General features: G+C 35.9%; 1 protein-coding gene across 4 annotated transcripts in view; it reads left to right on the plus strand.

Moving 5' to 3' along the window:
• CSMD3 (CUB and Sushi multiple domains 3) overlaps positions 1 to 17,365 on the plus strand; it is a 756,594-nt gene that overhangs the window by 172,378 nt on the left and 566,851 nt on the right. The window lies entirely within an intron of this gene.

The raw sequence follows: 17,365 nt of genomic DNA on the forward strand, positions 1-17,365 counted from the left end.
TTTTCTGAGAGTATTAGAGAGAAATAATGTTTGCAGAGTAATGGAAGGAGCTAAGCTGGTAAAATGGAGAAATTATCACTGCTATACATAACCAAATGCAATAAAGATAGTATTTTGATGAAACACTGTTATGTCAGGCAAGCTTGAGATCCTTTACTGGATTCACAGGTTAACTTTACAAAATGCAACATTTATATTTGTCTAGAAAATGTGATGCAGTCTTGCAGGGCCTACAAAAACATTCCAACTGAAATTAGCATTCTGATAAATTTCTGATTAAAAAAAAAAATAAATCAAAATTCAGTTGGGTTAAAACCTAGTTAACCAGTACCAAAAAAAAGTAGTTCTATATGGGAAATGTGTATCACTGGAAATACCATTCTATTGTTTCCTATTCTTAGCTTAGAGTTATTTAATATGTTTATCCATGATCTTGAAGAAAATACAAAGTTATTACTGATAATAATATTTTCTAGTAAAATTACTTACAACTCCTGAATCTTCCCCTCCTACTTCCCAGAAAAAATGCTAGCTAATAATGAAGAAGATACACAATCAAGGCACAAACCCAGATTTTGTTTGTGGAGATGATCATAAAAAAGATTTGATGAGAATATGTTAACTTGCACAAAACTTAGGTTTGTAACAAAGTAGAAGGCTAATGGACTACGTTGTAGACCATTGTTCAAATTCTTGATCTGCCAATTTTGAAATGAATTGGCATAAAAAATTGTACTCTTAAATGAGGAAGATGAGAGACTTTAACCTGATGCTTCCACTTGCCAGTCAGTCATCACAGTCAGTGTTACACATGCTTTCTTTTGATACGTTTTTCAGTAGAACTTTAGATAGATTTTGTTTTTATTTCAAGGGCATGTGAAAATACACAGTGTAAATTTGAACTGGAATGATAAGCTCCCAAAGTAGTCTTATGGTTAAACATAACTCTATTGTGTAAGTAGAAGACTATCACATAAGAATATAAAAAACATATTTCTTTTTATTCATGATTAGAGAGGTCATTATCTGAATAGTGTCAGTCTCTAGGGCAAATAGTTGACAAATTGGAAAGGATTCAGAAAAAGAGGAAACAAGCTCTATTAGATTTCAAAATTGTTATTTTGTCTAGAGACTGAAGGACTCAAACTTTTCAGTGCATGTGAAAGAGGATGAAGAGGTGACTTGATTTACTGCAGAAACTTATGCAGAAGGAAAACATTTTTTGGAGAAGACAGTTCTCTAATCAATAGCAGTGAAGAATCTAAGGGGTAAAAGCTTGACAAATAAAAAAATAAAAAAACCCAAGGTACACATTTTAATACTGGTGATTACAAATTACTGAAACATAACCTAGGAATTTGACAGATTCTTGATTTAAGTTTTAACATCAGGCATAATGGCTTAAAGGCTTAATGCACCAAATTAGCGTTAAGGTATTTTTTGTCAACGTTCAATAAAAAATTTAACTAATTATTTTCAACAGTTCCTTCTATACGTCTATGTCTGATATCAGAAAGATCTAACTTTACATTTAATATAGAGACCTTTGTGGTTCAATTCTAACGAATTTGTCCTAATTTTGTCTAATGCAATTATCCAACACAGAATTCTGCAGAAGGTTGCTAAAGGTGATTATCCACTAAGGAGCTTCTTATCTCTTTCTCTATGTTTGCCATGGAGACTCTCTTTGATTAAACACTCATCTTTAAAGAATTCCTCTGATAAATGTCTTATTGTTCCCTACCTATGGTCATTATATCTAAAACAGAGAATCCTGAGAAAACAAGTGAAGTGGTGTATAATTTTGAGAGTATATGTGTAAGAATTAATTTTTCTCAACACTAAACAACTTGACTACTGTTTTTTGGTAGATGGCTAGGTCTCTTCCAGACATGCATATGCTAGTTGTTCAGTTTAATATAATTGGTTGGATTGCGGAAATATATGTGATGACCTAGGAAATGTCATTGTCTGATTTGTTGGAAAAAAGCCCCAAGAACAGCACAAAAGTATGCTTTATTCAATATTAATTTGGGGGTTTTTGTTTGTTTGTTTTTACCTATAGGAAATAAATTGAACAAAGCTCTGAACTTACAGCATGCTTAGATGTCAGCAGAGTTAAGGTCATACATGTCTTTAGACCATCTGTGTGTAAATGTCATTGTCATCTGCCTCTTGTAACTCAGAACAAGTAAATTTGGGGAGTAATTTTTTTTTTTTTTTTGACCATTCCTTTTACATTGCCTTCACTTTGAATGAAGAGATCAGGAGGAGGTCATGCTTGTGTTTTAGCAATGTAGTTCTTGCAGATTGATGTCTCAATGAGGGGAATCTCGTTGGAATCAACAGTGTTTTGTACTGCCACAAGCATCCATAAGTGAGACCATATTGCATCCTTATGGTTTAAATTTGGTGCATAACACTAATATTTGTATTTTTTTAAGTTACACATTTTTGGGCCAAATTGTTTTCATGAAGAAAAGAGTTATTCCTCAAATGGCTTCCTTTTGCTTTACTAGTTTCCATAGGATTGTATTGCAAAATCAGGGCATATACCTAACAATTGCTTTATTTCGTATCCTGTTTGTCAGGGAACATAGTTTGAATAAACAAAGTTTTTCACCTGTCATTTACATGCTGTGACATTCATTAAAATACTGTAATTTTTATTAGATTTACTAGAAGTGCAAAAATACCTTAATTAAAAGAAAACTAAATTGGATTTATTGTGTTGTGGTCAATTATACTGTGCACAACCCATGAGTAATTTTTAAATAAAGTCTTCTTCCCTGACAAATTAATTTTGATAAGGTTGTTTTCAACAGTGAAACATGACAGCAGCTTTATCATATCACCTATTCCTGAGATAACATTGCAGCTTGCAGTTTCTCCATAATGCAGCAAGCTAGGATAATTTACTGAGGCTAATAAATAAGGTTACATTTATACATAATATTGTCATTCTACAAAGGTTATAATAATTAGACACTTTCATAATCAAGGAAGTATTCTAACTTTTATATTTTTAAAGCTTTTCCTATTCCAGGGTAAAATAGATATTGTAAGATTCTTCATTCTAAAACTGGGGATTTTTTTGGGAATTCAGAAATCTCAAAACTAGAATATAGTTTTATTTGTATTCCTAGAAGTTCTATTAAAATATTTTCACCATTTCCTGTACATATAGCTACAAAATATTTGTCACTATAAACCTTCTGTTCATCTTTTTAACAAGAGGCTTTGTTTTTCCACTTGTTTGAATTGACACGCATTTTGGTCAAACAAGTGCACAACCCACTGACTGTATGTACTTTTTTTACATGGACAAAATGCATTTCTGCTTTTTTGGCTATTTATCTGGGAGGATATTGAGTTATTTTTCCATATTTTGTCATGACAGGTAAAAGACTAAAGCGGTTGTTACTAAATTCCAAGTCTGGGAATTCTGTAATTCCCCTGCAACATATATTTATGTATATATAAAGAGATGTTTATTTCTACCTATCTGTATAGATGTATACTTAATTTCTTCTTCTTCAGTGGATTTATTCCAAATAAACTGGATCAAGATATTTATAAGCTCATATTTAAAAAGTGATCTAACTGGTGTCAAATTTGATTATTAGAATATTCAGCTCAGTGTTGAAGTATTTTGCTATTTCCTGTGTGCAGAACCCACCAGAGAGGAAAATTGGTTAATTGCAAGTCATTGGTATAATTCTGTGACTACATAGACACATGACTATACAGTATTTCAAATACATGCTGTAAATTTTGAAATAAAAGTATACCTAAGAGTCTTGTAGGCCCTCCAGTACACTTTCTTGAAGGGGTATATCTGTTTATATAAGGCCTATAATAGTATGGAATTTTGGAAAAAAAAAACAAAAAAAAAAAAAGAAAAAAATAAACTTCATATAACTACCAAGAAGTATTCATATAAAAAAGTAAGTATTTCACAGACAGATTTGGTTGCAGGTAGTAAATGATTTTATGGCAGTGTAGCAAATAGAACCTAGTAATATAAACAGTAAATAAGCTGACTCTGCCTTTGTGTCTTTGTTGTAAGCTGGGCTTTGTAGGCTGTGGAGAGAACAAAGCAGGAGATAAAGTCAAAGTACTGCACTTGATGCCATGCAGTGCATTAACTAGTGGATCTGACAATATACACAGAGGAAAGTGAAGTGCACTAACTTAAAAGCAGGAATAAATTACACCTCATGGGGAATGAGCATTTTTTTGTCTGAAGCCAGTTCTTATATACAAGCAGTTGTTGCTGCTTATTCTTGGGAAAAGCCCCAGTATAGCTGTGTGAGACTGGATTAAAAACATCTTGGATTATTTAAAGAAAGTTAAAAAGAAAACCAACAAAAACATTTTGTAGAATGATGTATTTGTATATAAGACAAGAAGATGACATGACACTAATGAATGAACAATTTTTCAGAGATTGCTCCACAGATCCTTTTTGGGACAATATAAATCAGTGGCTTAGAATGGCCAACACTCTTATGGTTTGTATATTAAAAAATGTAAGTGGTCTACAAATGGCAACGATGCTCCCCTAAAATTAGAGAAGTTAATTAAAATTTGGGGAGGGCAGGGAGAAATTATGGAAAAGGTCTACCATTTTATTGAAATAGTAGTATAATATATATGTGTGTTTTCAAGTAGAATGCTGTGTGCTTTCAACCAGGGTCCAGAAGCTCTGCAAAATAATACCCTGAATGACTTTTTTTTATGAAGAAAGTTACATTACCTTTTGTTGCCTTGAATTTTTGCAATAAAAGAACTTTGAGTGTTTTAGTTATCTTTAAAATGTGTAATTTTGAGAATCAAACTTTTGCCTCTATGAAAAGCATTGAAATTGCTCTCTAGTATACCCTACCATACTTGTATTTTCCCATTGTATTAGTGTTATTCTCAGGATGGTATCTGGTTTTCATTATCAGTCAGGGACATTTCACATAAATACATGGTCTACTTATCTGAACAAATATATCTGAGCCTGAAGAATAGGAAATCCCCACATGAATTTTAACCTGTGATCAGATCCATGGATTTCTTATTATTCAAAGTAGTGGTGAAACTTTACTGAATTATTTGAAGCTACTCTAAATCATTATTGATGTGTTGTGAACTAGGAAATTGGTACAGAAATATAGATGTTTATTATATTAGAATTATCATACATTCCTAACACTAATGCTAAAATATACTAGTTTTACTGTGCTAATAATAACAATATTAGCCTTACTAATATATATGATGTCTGTTAAATGGAACTCACTGAAAATATACAAGCAACAATAATGATCCAACATAGTACGCATTCCTTAACCAAACAATATTATTTGTGAGAGTTCTGATTGGTTTTAATACATTAGATTCATGTCCAAAACCTGTGTTTGTTCATTTATGATAATGATGGCCACATAACTAAGTTCTTATGATGGGTGGAGAACTGGAAGTACCTGTTGTGCTCACCTGTGAAAACTTAGTGTGCAATGATGTGCTACTGTAGTAGTGATGATACTTTAAAAAAAAAAATCATTACTAATTTTCAGAAAGCAAACTTCATATGGAAACTTTTTAATACAAAGAATTTAATTTTATTAGTTTTTTTTTAAATCAGGATTTAAATGTTCAAAAGGTGATTAAGAGATATACAGAAGATTGGGATATAGTTAACAGATTATGAAGCAATCCAAAACATCTTAAAATGTTTTCCTTGTCCTTTCATTAGAAATGTATATATCTAGGTCAGAATATTCGTCAAAATATCAGAATCACTCTTTCATTTGGTTTACATAGTTTGGCTTTGCACATCCTCATGGGATTTCAGGAATTCCTATCGGTAGTGAGGAGAGCTGTCCTAAGACCCATTGGAAATTTACATTAGCAGTGTGCAAACCCTCAACTGGTGTGATATAGTCCAGAATAAAAAGGTATTTGGAACAAAGTAAGTAGCATTCACCAGTGCAGTAACCATCTTAATTTGAAAAAACAGGCTTCTTAAATTACATCTTCAAGCCGTATATAGAGGACTGGGGAAAGCAACAGAACTGAACTGTTTCTAAATAAATGAAATTCTGTTTAGAAGAAGAAAGAAAGTATATGTAATTATTCCAGAAAGAGAACATTTGCAGACAGGTGTATTTCACACAAAAGTAAGGAAAAGACAGACATAACAATGCATTATCTTGTTACTTTTCATGGAAAAAGTACCAATAAGATCAAATTTAATAACAGAAGATTGTTATAACAACAGATACAGGCAATGAAGATGAAAAAAGAAAGACCAGATTTTAAATTCAAGAAATCTAACCCAGTACTGAACAAAATAAAACTTCTTGAATACAAAAATGTTCGAGTCCACAGTTGTGTTCAAGGCTGGAAATTAGGACTTCTTACAACAAGTGGGGGTGGTTAATGAAAAGCCTGAAACACTGTTTTTATCTCCTGTTTTCTTAAGAGTTTTCTTGAGCAAGGACAAAGGGCATAAAGGTAAATGATGCATTGACCATATTCACATACACTATTGAAATTATGTTGCAAAATTGTCACTGAGGACAACATAAAAGTGAGAATTATACCTGCAATTGAAAGGGGAAAAGATTACTCTGAAGGATCAAGATGGGTGAATGGGAAGGAGAAACTTGGAAAAGTAAAATACTGGTTTGGGATGGTAACTGACAATTTGAAAAGTTTATTTTGGTAATATGTACAGTGCAGTCATCAAAACACAATACTAGAGGTGTTAATTCCAGCAAAGCCCCAGTCTTTCACATGTGATTTAAAACTAATTTCTAATCAAGTTTATTTGTTAGAAACCCCTAAAGACAATTTTAAGAGGAGAGGTGTTAAATGTATATAACTCTAGCTTGATTCCAGTTTGGGCTAGTAAATTCTGCTTATGCTAGGTAATTTTTTCCTTATAACATCTTACATTCTTCTTAGGTTCATTTTCTATGTGGCATTCCTGGATTAATCCTTTCTAGTGATGACTTAGCGTAAGTAATATTTGTAAAATAATCTGAGATACTTTGAAAGTAATTACCGGTAAATCCCAAATTCATTAACTCACTTTACTAAACTGCTTAATCCAAAAAGCTTTTGCTGCCATAGGTTTTTAAATAGACTAGTATTATTTTCCTCAGATTATTGAAATTATGGCTTGATAAAAATTTCTGTATCTCTCACTTTCTGCCTAAAATTAGAATTTACCTGTGTATAAATGGAAATTGTGAAAATATTATTCAGTATTTAAGTAACACTTTGCAAACCCTGATTTATAACTCAGTCGTAATTAAATCTGGAAGGCAGAAGTCATAACAAATTATTTTCCTGAGAAGTCTTTAAAGCCCTTCAGATATTACTCCAAGAGAACAACTGATTGCCAGTCGTGTTTTTTGCAGGCAAAAGATTTCATTGCTAAAATTCTAGTGTGACATTTCAACATTCTTCAAGACTGCATCTTTATTAACCGAAAGAATGATTATTGATTTGCCTATGGAACATGAATCTTGCTCTTCAGCATTAATTAATCTTCTTGTTCTCAGCATTGGCAGGAATATTGCTGGTTTATTCAAATACTAAGACAGCATTGTCTCTGTCCTGTCAGATGGATTTCAGATTGGTAGCCTGTTTTTAAAGAGAAAATATTTAAAATTGTCCACTGATGAAGGAGTCTGAAGATGGTTCAGTTGTGTTACAAAAATAAATTTAGATTTTCACAAAATTTAGTCATCTTTTTATTCAGCTCTGCAAATTCAGAGTTAAAAACAACCTATAAATACAATGCTATAAATTGGGTTGACACTGGAAGGGCATTTAAATGTAATAGAAGCTGTAGCAGAGTTTTATTATGTGTGTATGAAAGATTCCATTGTATTTAAGATGGCCAAGAAAGGCCCAGCAGCACGGACTTAATCTCTTATAGAACTGACTGTAATGAACATATAGATAAGAGGTCTGCCTTGTTAACTCATTTATCTTGTATGATGGCCTTCTGAGTTTTGTTTGGGATGAAACCTTTGATAGTAGATCTGTACAAATTTAGCACATAACATTTCTTTCACATTTCAGTCAATTAGTGGAACCGACCTTATTTCACCAGAACAGACCAGTTTATGGGCCAAAGTTCTCTTTGCTGCTCTACATCATTGTCATGACCCAGGCTGGACAGACCAGGGAGTCGTGCTGAATTTGGAATTCCCTCAGGCTAAATTACAGTGAAACGACACCAAAGGATCAGTTAAACATTTTATTCATGACAGAAGCAAACTGAACTTGGGAGGCATAACAGGAGGTGGTGGGGTCTCTCACAACAGGAATTGGCATGAAACTACCTTACTAAATGATGTAACCTGTGGTAACCATATACAACAATTCAGGGAATAAGGAGAGCCCTCCCGCTGATTCACGAGGTTTAGAGCAGACCCCCTTGCTTTCTAGACTCCTTCTCAGAGAGGAGCCTGGGGGTGGCTGGATCCACTCCTAGTCCCAGACTTGGTCAATGGTTTTATGTCTTAAAGGAATGAGGTCTAGGGGTTATGGAAAAGGAAAAAGAAAGAAGAGAACAAGACAGAGAGAGAAAAAGGGAGAAAGATTTCACTGGTCCTGGGTCCAGTGTTGGTCCAGTCAGCTGAGGGGTCCAATTCCGATGGGCTTGTGCACCTGGGACTTCAGTTTGTGCCCTTTTATCATCCCTGCCCATCCTTCGGGCAGGCACTCGAACTCATAATTAGGTGTAACCTTCGGGAAATGGGTCGGTGGGCTTAGGGGTCCTTTGCGGAGTAACTTCCCCTTCCCTGCAGGTGTGACCATTGTTTGATCTTTGTACCAGAACAGCTTATCAGAACAGTGTATCAGAACAGGGAGCTGCACACCCTCCAGCACGCCCTCCCCAACCTGTTGCTGAAGTCTGTGCTGATGGTTGCTCAGCGGCTGCTTTTCACCTTGGTTCCTTGCTGGGCAGGGTTCCTTGTTATGCAGTTCGTCTTTAAGCAGAACTTGCTTCACCACAATGTTTGAGACATCAACTCTTTCAGTCTCTCACAATCATAAAGTTGATTTTGGGTTCTGCTAAGACTGTCTGGGAGGGTGTAAAAAAACTTTAACTGTGAGAATTTAGGATCACTAGTTGCTTCATCAGTTTAATCTTCCTAATCCCAATACTCTTAACACTGGATGGTATTTTACACTTCAAAGAAACTTCCCACTGTACAGTTTTCGTTGGTTCTTTCCATGTCAGAGTTCCATCCTGTCTTTCACTTTGAATGTTTGATGTTATGTCCCAACATTATATATTTTGCATATTATCTATTACTTTTTTTCCCATATCATTGTAAGTATGTATATTTGTGGTGGGTTGACCTGGCTGGACGCCAGGTGCCCACCAAAGCCGGTTTATCACTCCCTCCCTCAGCTGGACAGGGGAGAGAAAATATAACAAAGGACTTGTGGGTCAAGATAAGGACAGGGAGAGATCACTCAACCAATAACCATCACAGGCAAAACAGACTTGATGTGGGAAAATTAACTTAATTTATTACCAATCAAATCAGAGTAGGGGAATAAGAAATAAAACCAAATCTCGAAACACCTTCCCTTCACCCCTCCCTTCTTCCCTGGCACAGCTTCACTCCCGGATTCTCTACCTAACCCCCTCAGCGGCCCAGGGGGATGGGGAATGGGGTTTACGGTCAGTTCATCACATGTTGTCTCTGCTGCTTCATCCTCTTCAGGGGCAGGACTTATTACACTCTTCCCCTGCTCCAGTGTGGGGTCCCTCCCACGGGAGACAGTCCTCCACAAACTTCTCCACTGTGAGTCCCTTCCATGGGGTGCAGTTCTTCATGAACTGCTCCAGCGTGGGTCCCCCATGGGGTCACAAGTCCTGCCAGAAAACCTGCTCCAGCGCGGGCTCCTCTCTCCATGAGTCCACAAGTCCTGCCAGGAACCTGCTCCAGCGTGGGGTTCCCACAGGGTCACAGCCTCCTTTGGGCACCCACCTGCTCTGGCGTGGGGTCCTCCCTGGGCTGCAGGTGGATATCTGCTCCACCGTGGACCTCCATGGACTGCAGGGGGACAGCCTGCCTCACCATGGTCTTCCCCACAGGCTGCAGGGTAATCTCTGCTCCGGCACCTGGAGCACCTCCTCCCCCTCCTTCTTCACTGACCTGGGGGTCTGCAGAGTTGTTTCTCTTACATGTTCTCACTCCTCTCTCTGGCTGCAGTTTCTGTGCTGCAGCAACTTTTTTTCCCCCTTCTTAAGTATCTTATCCCAGAGGCACTACCACCATCGCTGATGGGCGCGACCTTGGCCAGCAACAGGTCCGTCTTGGAGCCGGCTGGCATTGGCTCTGTCGGACATAAGGGAAGCTTCTAGCAGCTTCTTACAGAAGCCACCCCTGTAACCCCCCCCCTACTAGCAAAACCTTGCCACACAAACCCAGTACAATATTTTAAATTTTTGTATCTATGTCTTAGAACTTTTTGAAACTCTTTAAAGTATAATGAAAAAAAAGTCTTTGTTTTTGAGACCTGCTAGTTCCCAGATTTCTCTTCTTGAGTAAACCATGAGGTAAAAAGAAACCTTGTCCAATATCAATGCTTCATACAAAGTAATCAAGTTGAAAAGAAAAGAACTTTAAACTAGGAGCCACAGGAAACAGCTATTTTGATCCAGATTTAAGTCAGGTAGCAGTGGACAGGAGTCAAAAGCAAAGGGTGCAGAGTGATAGGAATATGGGAGACTTCAGAAATGATAAAGCAGGATGAAGGGACATCTGCCTCAAGTGAGCTTGGGATACAAGCAGGAGGAACTGCAGCTCCACATGTAGTCATGGAACAGTGATGCTGTTGGAGTAACTGAGACATGGTGGGACAGCTCACATGGCTGGAGTGTTGTGAAGGATGGGTACAAACTCCTCAGGAGAGACAGGCAGAGAAGATGATATGGTGGCATCTGTGTGCAGGAGCAGCTGGGATGTATGGATCTGCTGTTCGGGATGCAAAATGGGCTGGTTGAGAGCTTATGGATCAGGATCAGAGAACAATAGAACAATTGGAGAACTCACATTGGGAGTCTGTTACACACCACTGGATAAGGGTGAGGAAATGTGTGAAGAGTTCTTTAAACAGCTGAAGGAAGTCTCTATTTCACAGACTGTAGTTCTCATGGGACTTTATCCTTCCTGATATATGTTTCAAAGGCAATACAGTAGGATGCAAACAGTAAAGATTTCAGAAGATCTTAAAGAATCTATACCCACCTTTCACAGGAAGATTTATTCTCAGTAGGTATTTGTTCAGATAGTCCTTTAAAAACCTTCCCATTTTCCAAAGGCAGTGGTTTCCCATATTTTATTTTTAATGTTATTAGAAATGGTTTTTATCTTTTATTCCACATTAATTTTTCTTGCTAAAATTTAAGCATGCTACCTTTTTCCTGTATATAGCTTTGTACCTGTGCACATTAGAAACCAATTATCTTCTTCTTTGCAACTTCATTTTACTTGTTTAGTTTTGGTCTTCCCTTCCATAACTACAATAATCCTAATGCACTCTTCCCTCACAAGTCATGCTTTTCAGACCAATAGTAATTTTTGTTCATTTCCTCTAGATTTTTTTTAATTTATCCATGCTTTCTTTTGAAATGTTGGGCCCCAATTAACAAAGAGTGGATAAGAATTTTTGTAATTCATTGATCACAGTTCATAGTTACAGAATGCTCTATTCTGCTCTCTGAGGTGCTGGTGTGTCCAGTTATTCACCTAGTTAGTCTATGAGGGTTATTTTAATTCTTGTTCCACTTTTAAAATAATATTCTTGGTTTTAAATACCATTTTTAACAAAGAATGTTTTCTTGATTAGTTTGGGGGGGGGGTGGTTTTGGGTTTGCTTTTTTTTCTTTTCCCCCTGAATAGATTAATTGTTGAATTCCAGGTAGGTGGGCAAGGCTTTTATCTTTCTGTATTGCCCATGGAATGAAGCACTTGTGGTAAGGCACAAATAAAAGGTCTCCAGGAGCTGTAGACAAATCTGGCTAAAGTCCCAGAATAATACTGTGTTTACTTACTGCAATCTACAAATCTCCAGGCTGGCCAAAAATACAGTGCCAGATTCCAGTTTTCTAACTACATGAAGTAAAAACCAAAGTGCATGCATTTTTGGGAATAATGTTGTGGTTTAACTCTTCATTTACTCCTATTTCATTTAATACAAATACTGAAAAAGAAATATTTGGAGATTCAGTCCTCCTGCATCTTTAGGCATCAAGTAAAACCACTGAGGCACTGCTTACTTCATGTCAAACTGAAAATATAATGAAAATTACATTCTATGTGTTTGTCCATCTGAGCAGGATTAGAAAAAGCAGAGAGTTATGAATAATGATAATGATCATAACTTCATAAACAAACTCTTTTGGGAATTTTCCTCTCATTGGGGATGAAAGTTCAAAAGGCTTCTGTCACTTATCCAAGTCATGTGGACATCATCCATACACCAAGAATTTTATAAAGTGTTCAGTTTCTATCATTACAGGGAACACCAAAGACTAAGGTAAAATTTTATAATCATTAACAAACACTAGCACCCCGAGACCTGGGAAAATCAAATTAAGTTGTCTGATACTCACTGAGCTAAGGTTTATCACTCATAAATGGTACAGTAAATGGATTAAGAGTACTGCAATTAAGAGTACTGCTTCACTGAAGGGAGAAAGCAAAAGAATGAACAGCAGAATAATCACTAACTGGCTGCTCCAGATGCTCAAAGTACAATAATGACAGTTCTTCTCTTTTCTCATCCCCTGATGATGCAACTGCTAGGATAGTTGGGTCTTTTCATGTAACATGCAGTTATACGTCACTCATAGTACAGGATTAATAACTCCAGGGTGCTGTCATCTTCCTTGTTTAATTGCCTAGCTTCATTTAAGATTCAGCTAAGTCAGCAAAGTTAGTTGTCAACTGTTTGCTCTTTCTAGCTGTTCCAAGCAGCCAGGCTTGCTGTAGTTATTCTGGTATCTCTAGATGCATGGTTACTCCATTATTCACTTTTGCTGGTCACTGTAGATCTTCAAGTACGCTTGAATTGTGTAAGATGAACAAGTATATATAACAGCTATATATGTGTACTTAGAAAAATCCCTATTATTTAAAAAGACCTCTTAAAAGGGACTCTGATCCCTCAGCTTGCAAATTTATGACTTGCTTTCTGAGTCTGTAACCTCTTGCCTTAAATTAAGGTCAGCCACTGCATGCCTTACACTCAGGCATAGTTTGGTGGCTGTTTTGGGTACTATTTTTCATGTTATTACTGGTGTAACATTTTCTTTATTACAGTCTTTTTTTTTTTTTTTTTTAATAGAAATGTATTCAACTATAATAAAAAATCAAAACATAAATTCAACATATGGTAGACCTGTTCATCGTCCCTTTCACTTATCCTTCCTTCTTTCTGTCAAACATATCAATAGAGTAAGATCCTCCCCTTTTGATCCTGTTTCATCAGGAGCTGCCTGGAAGAGTGGCTGAATATTTCAGTCATGTATAGTTCACATAATTTTTTAATTTTTTTTTACAGTAAGCTGTGTTTCATTTGACTTGCAAATGGCCTTATGATCATCAGATGAAAGATATTATAAGTTACATATTTGTGAAATATGTGGGACACTACCTCGTTACTATCACTCTGTTCTTTTTATTTCTGTAGGTATCAATTAAAAGGCATTTCCTTCTCTGTGCTAAGGATAATTCTCCTAAATTAAAACCAAAAAGAAGTCCCCCCCCAAATGCCCTTACTGATGCAGCTGTTTGCATGCAATATTACACTTCTTTCATTAGCAAAAAAGGAAAAAAAAACCAACCACCATAGTGATTTTTACAATATTTTTCTCTATTTCAGTCCCAATAGCGATACCTTTTTCTATTTGTCCAAAAAGCCTTGATAAACCAGGTGTTCCTTTTCACATACATGTAATCATTTCCCACTGTTATTTAAAGAATTGTAGTTATCAAAGAGGCCAGAGTGCACTCCATGCTTCTTGGGTTGAATTTCAGATATTCCAGGATGACAATTTAACTCATTCATTTTATGTAAGGGTACAAAAACGGCAGCTAAGACTGAGCTTTTCTAGGATTTGGAAAGTTCAGGATAGTTTTCGATGGCCTTTCTGTGGTGAGACTATCCATTCAAAAATTCATAGAAGTACAGGTGCTTAAGACCTTTGCAAACAAGTTATTTCTGTTCTTCAGTACAAATTTTCCTTTATATCCGTAGTCACTTGTATTTGAAAACGTTACTACGGTATTACAGTTAAGCAATGTAGTGTGTAAGTGTATGAGTTTAGACTCCTGCAAATTTAACTAAGTAGTTTCCTTGGACAGACCTTGATTTTATTATTTATTTTTACAGTATTAAAGAGCTAAAAAGAAACTAAGGAAATAGATTTCAGATACCTCTAAAAGCTGTAGCTGGAATGTATTTTTTTAACCAAGCCTTTTCTACATTTTCATCCTTTTTTTTCTTTTTAAGGAAGATTATATTAAAAACCTTGAACACTGAATGAATTTTTTTCTCTGAGGTCCTAGAACATACACAAAAAAATTATTTGAACTCATTGGATTAGTGCTGTGTAATGGATTTGCATTGTAAAAATATATCCATGGCTTTTTAGAATATAATTTCCATATTTTGGATCATTTATTGAAGCACATTACATTGGTTTTGGAGGTTTGGAGTTTTCAATAAGAGTCAGGCTATCCAACGGCTATGTTACTCAGCAGGTTATGTTTTACTGGTTCTTTCAGTGTTCTGTAATTGTTAAAAACAGTGATACCATATGCCTAACATGATATCTGATTTTTCCTCTGCGATTCTCCTTAGAGCATGCATAACTACATAAGGGAATATTCGTGTTTGTGAACAAGCTTCCTGCTGACTGCTTTTAGTTTTGACCATTAACACTTCTGGTATGATTGTTTATCAAACATATTTTAAATAGTACATAAGCTACTAGGACATTATCAAAATGTAAAAAACATGCAGCATACACACCAGTTAAAAACAGCTTAAGGTGAAATGCCTGCATAACATAGATGTGTTGAGATGGAGAGAGAACTGAGAACTTCTTTGCCTCAGTGCATTGACACAGTATTTGGAGCAGAGATTTAACCTTCTGATTTATCCTGCAAGAAACTTTTTCTGATAGTACATAGGTACTGTAAAGCCTTGATGTCTGTGCCCAATTGTGACCTCAGATTCTCCTCCAGATAAGTCAAATTCAGCTGTAGGTACTGGGTAGGTGGGTGGGGAGGAAGTCAACTTCTATTGAGCAAATGGGTTGATTTGAATTAGAATTTGTTGTGGACCCAATAGTGAGCCATGGAAGCTATATGGTAGCTTGCCTGGCACAGTAATGCCTTCTGAAAGGCTGTGCAGAAACCATATTCAAGAATAAGGACAGGGAATAGAGTGATATGGATGAAACAATTTAATAGTGCTAGATCAAAAAGAAAAGAGATTAATTTTAAATGCAGATAACTGGTGGTAATACTTATAAAACTGCAAAGCCTATATGAAGTAAAAAAGACAGGGAACTTGGATGTTGAAAAATAATATGATGCATTGCTAAATGGGAATTCTTCCAATTAACTTAATGGTGATGGTAACAAGCAAAAAAGAAAATAACAGGGGAAGCAGGCAAGACTAAGGATTTGAAGGTTGATGCTGCAACAGAGACACTAGACTATAAAAAGGAAAATCTTTTATAAGAGTGCAAGCATTTTGGAAAGGGAAGACTTTAGCTAGGAAGCCCACTCTCTGACTTCCCTTTTAGTATATATCTGAATTAGTTTTGTATGTGGCATCCATAGTCCCTTTTTCCCGTCCTACCTTTTACAGAACACCTAACACAACTCTGGTAAAGCATATATAAATCCACGATGATATGCATCTGCACAAAAATCTGTCTTTCAGAACTGTGCTTTTCAGGCATTTGTTCTATCAAATTTTCTGCCTCCCATAACTCTGGAGGCATCCACAAGAAATGCAAAAACATTGCTTTAAGTATCATAAGCTAATGTTGCTTTACAAACAGTATTTCTTCAACAGCACAAGCTAATTCTTAGATTCCAGATATGATTTCTGATTTTGGTCAGTGAGTGAAATTATTTTACAGCTTTTCCAAGCTCTGTTCACTGGAAAAAACTACAGGTTAATCTGGTTTTGCAGTACCTTCTTCAGTCTGTGATAAAACAGTAGTGTTTACATGGCTTGTTTCTCCATTATGAATACTACCTTCTGCTCACCACCTAGAGTCTTAAATATATTGCTTGGCCTAAGGTTCATATGTGCATAGAAGAGCCAGACAAAAAGGGTCATGTATCCTGAAGTGCTGAGCATGACACTGCACGTTAATTCTGTTTGTTTTGTTCTACTGCATATAGACTTAGAACAATTCTAATTTCAGTTATTTTTGGATTAAATTTGTTTGTATCTCATGTCTACCCTGCTATTTGTAAGACTACCTGCCATTTTGAACAAGGATGCTATAATGATCTTGCTATTAGCCAAATTATTTTCTCTCAGACATAAATTCCAACACTGCATATTATCTGCTTTGTGCCAGCACTATGGAGATGGTTTACAGACATTAGTGATTCTGTAGCCCTCTAGTCCCAGAATAAATTAATGTATAATCTGCACGTTGTCAGCTCAGGAGTTGGCAGGCTTGGTAGACTCCGCTACACTTCAGCTGTTTCCTGGCTAGGCTAGCACATAGAAAGTCCAACTGAAAGACTTTCTAAATGTGCACAAATAATTACACTAAAAGCTCCCTTTTCTGTCATCCCCAGTATTTCACTTCAATCTTTCTAAAGATCAGTCTTCCTTCTTAATTTTTGTACTATCATTTGCATAACAGTCTGAAAGATCTATGGTCCACATCAAGAAGTTGCTAGTAAAGAGCTTTGCCATCAATATTTAGATACATTATGAATAATAGCTTGAAACTTATCAGCAACTCCTGGAATGTTAACAGAACAAGTTTATTTCTGGACAGTGTTCAGATACCTCTCTTAGATTAGAGCTCAGTTAGTGGATCAATATTACACACATTTATAGAAAAATATTTAAAAACTGAAGGTATAAATATAAGTATTAAAAAATAACAAACAAACAAACGAACTTCTTTAAGTTAATGATGCCTGCCATATAACTTGTAAAATGAGGACAGAAAATGGAATTCTGGAACAAAAATACATTTTTCTTTTGAGTTGTATTCCCTGCCACGTCATGTATTTATTTAGGGAGTTCTGAAGACAAACTGTTCATGTCTAAGTATAACATTTGT

Source organism: Aquila chrysaetos, chromosome 4 (genome assembly GCF_900496995.4).
Source record: "Aquila chrysaetos chrysaetos chromosome 4, bAquChr1.4, whole genome shotgun sequence".
Taxonomy (NCBI): Eukaryota; Metazoa; Chordata; class Aves; order Accipitriformes; family Accipitridae; genus Aquila; species Aquila chrysaetos.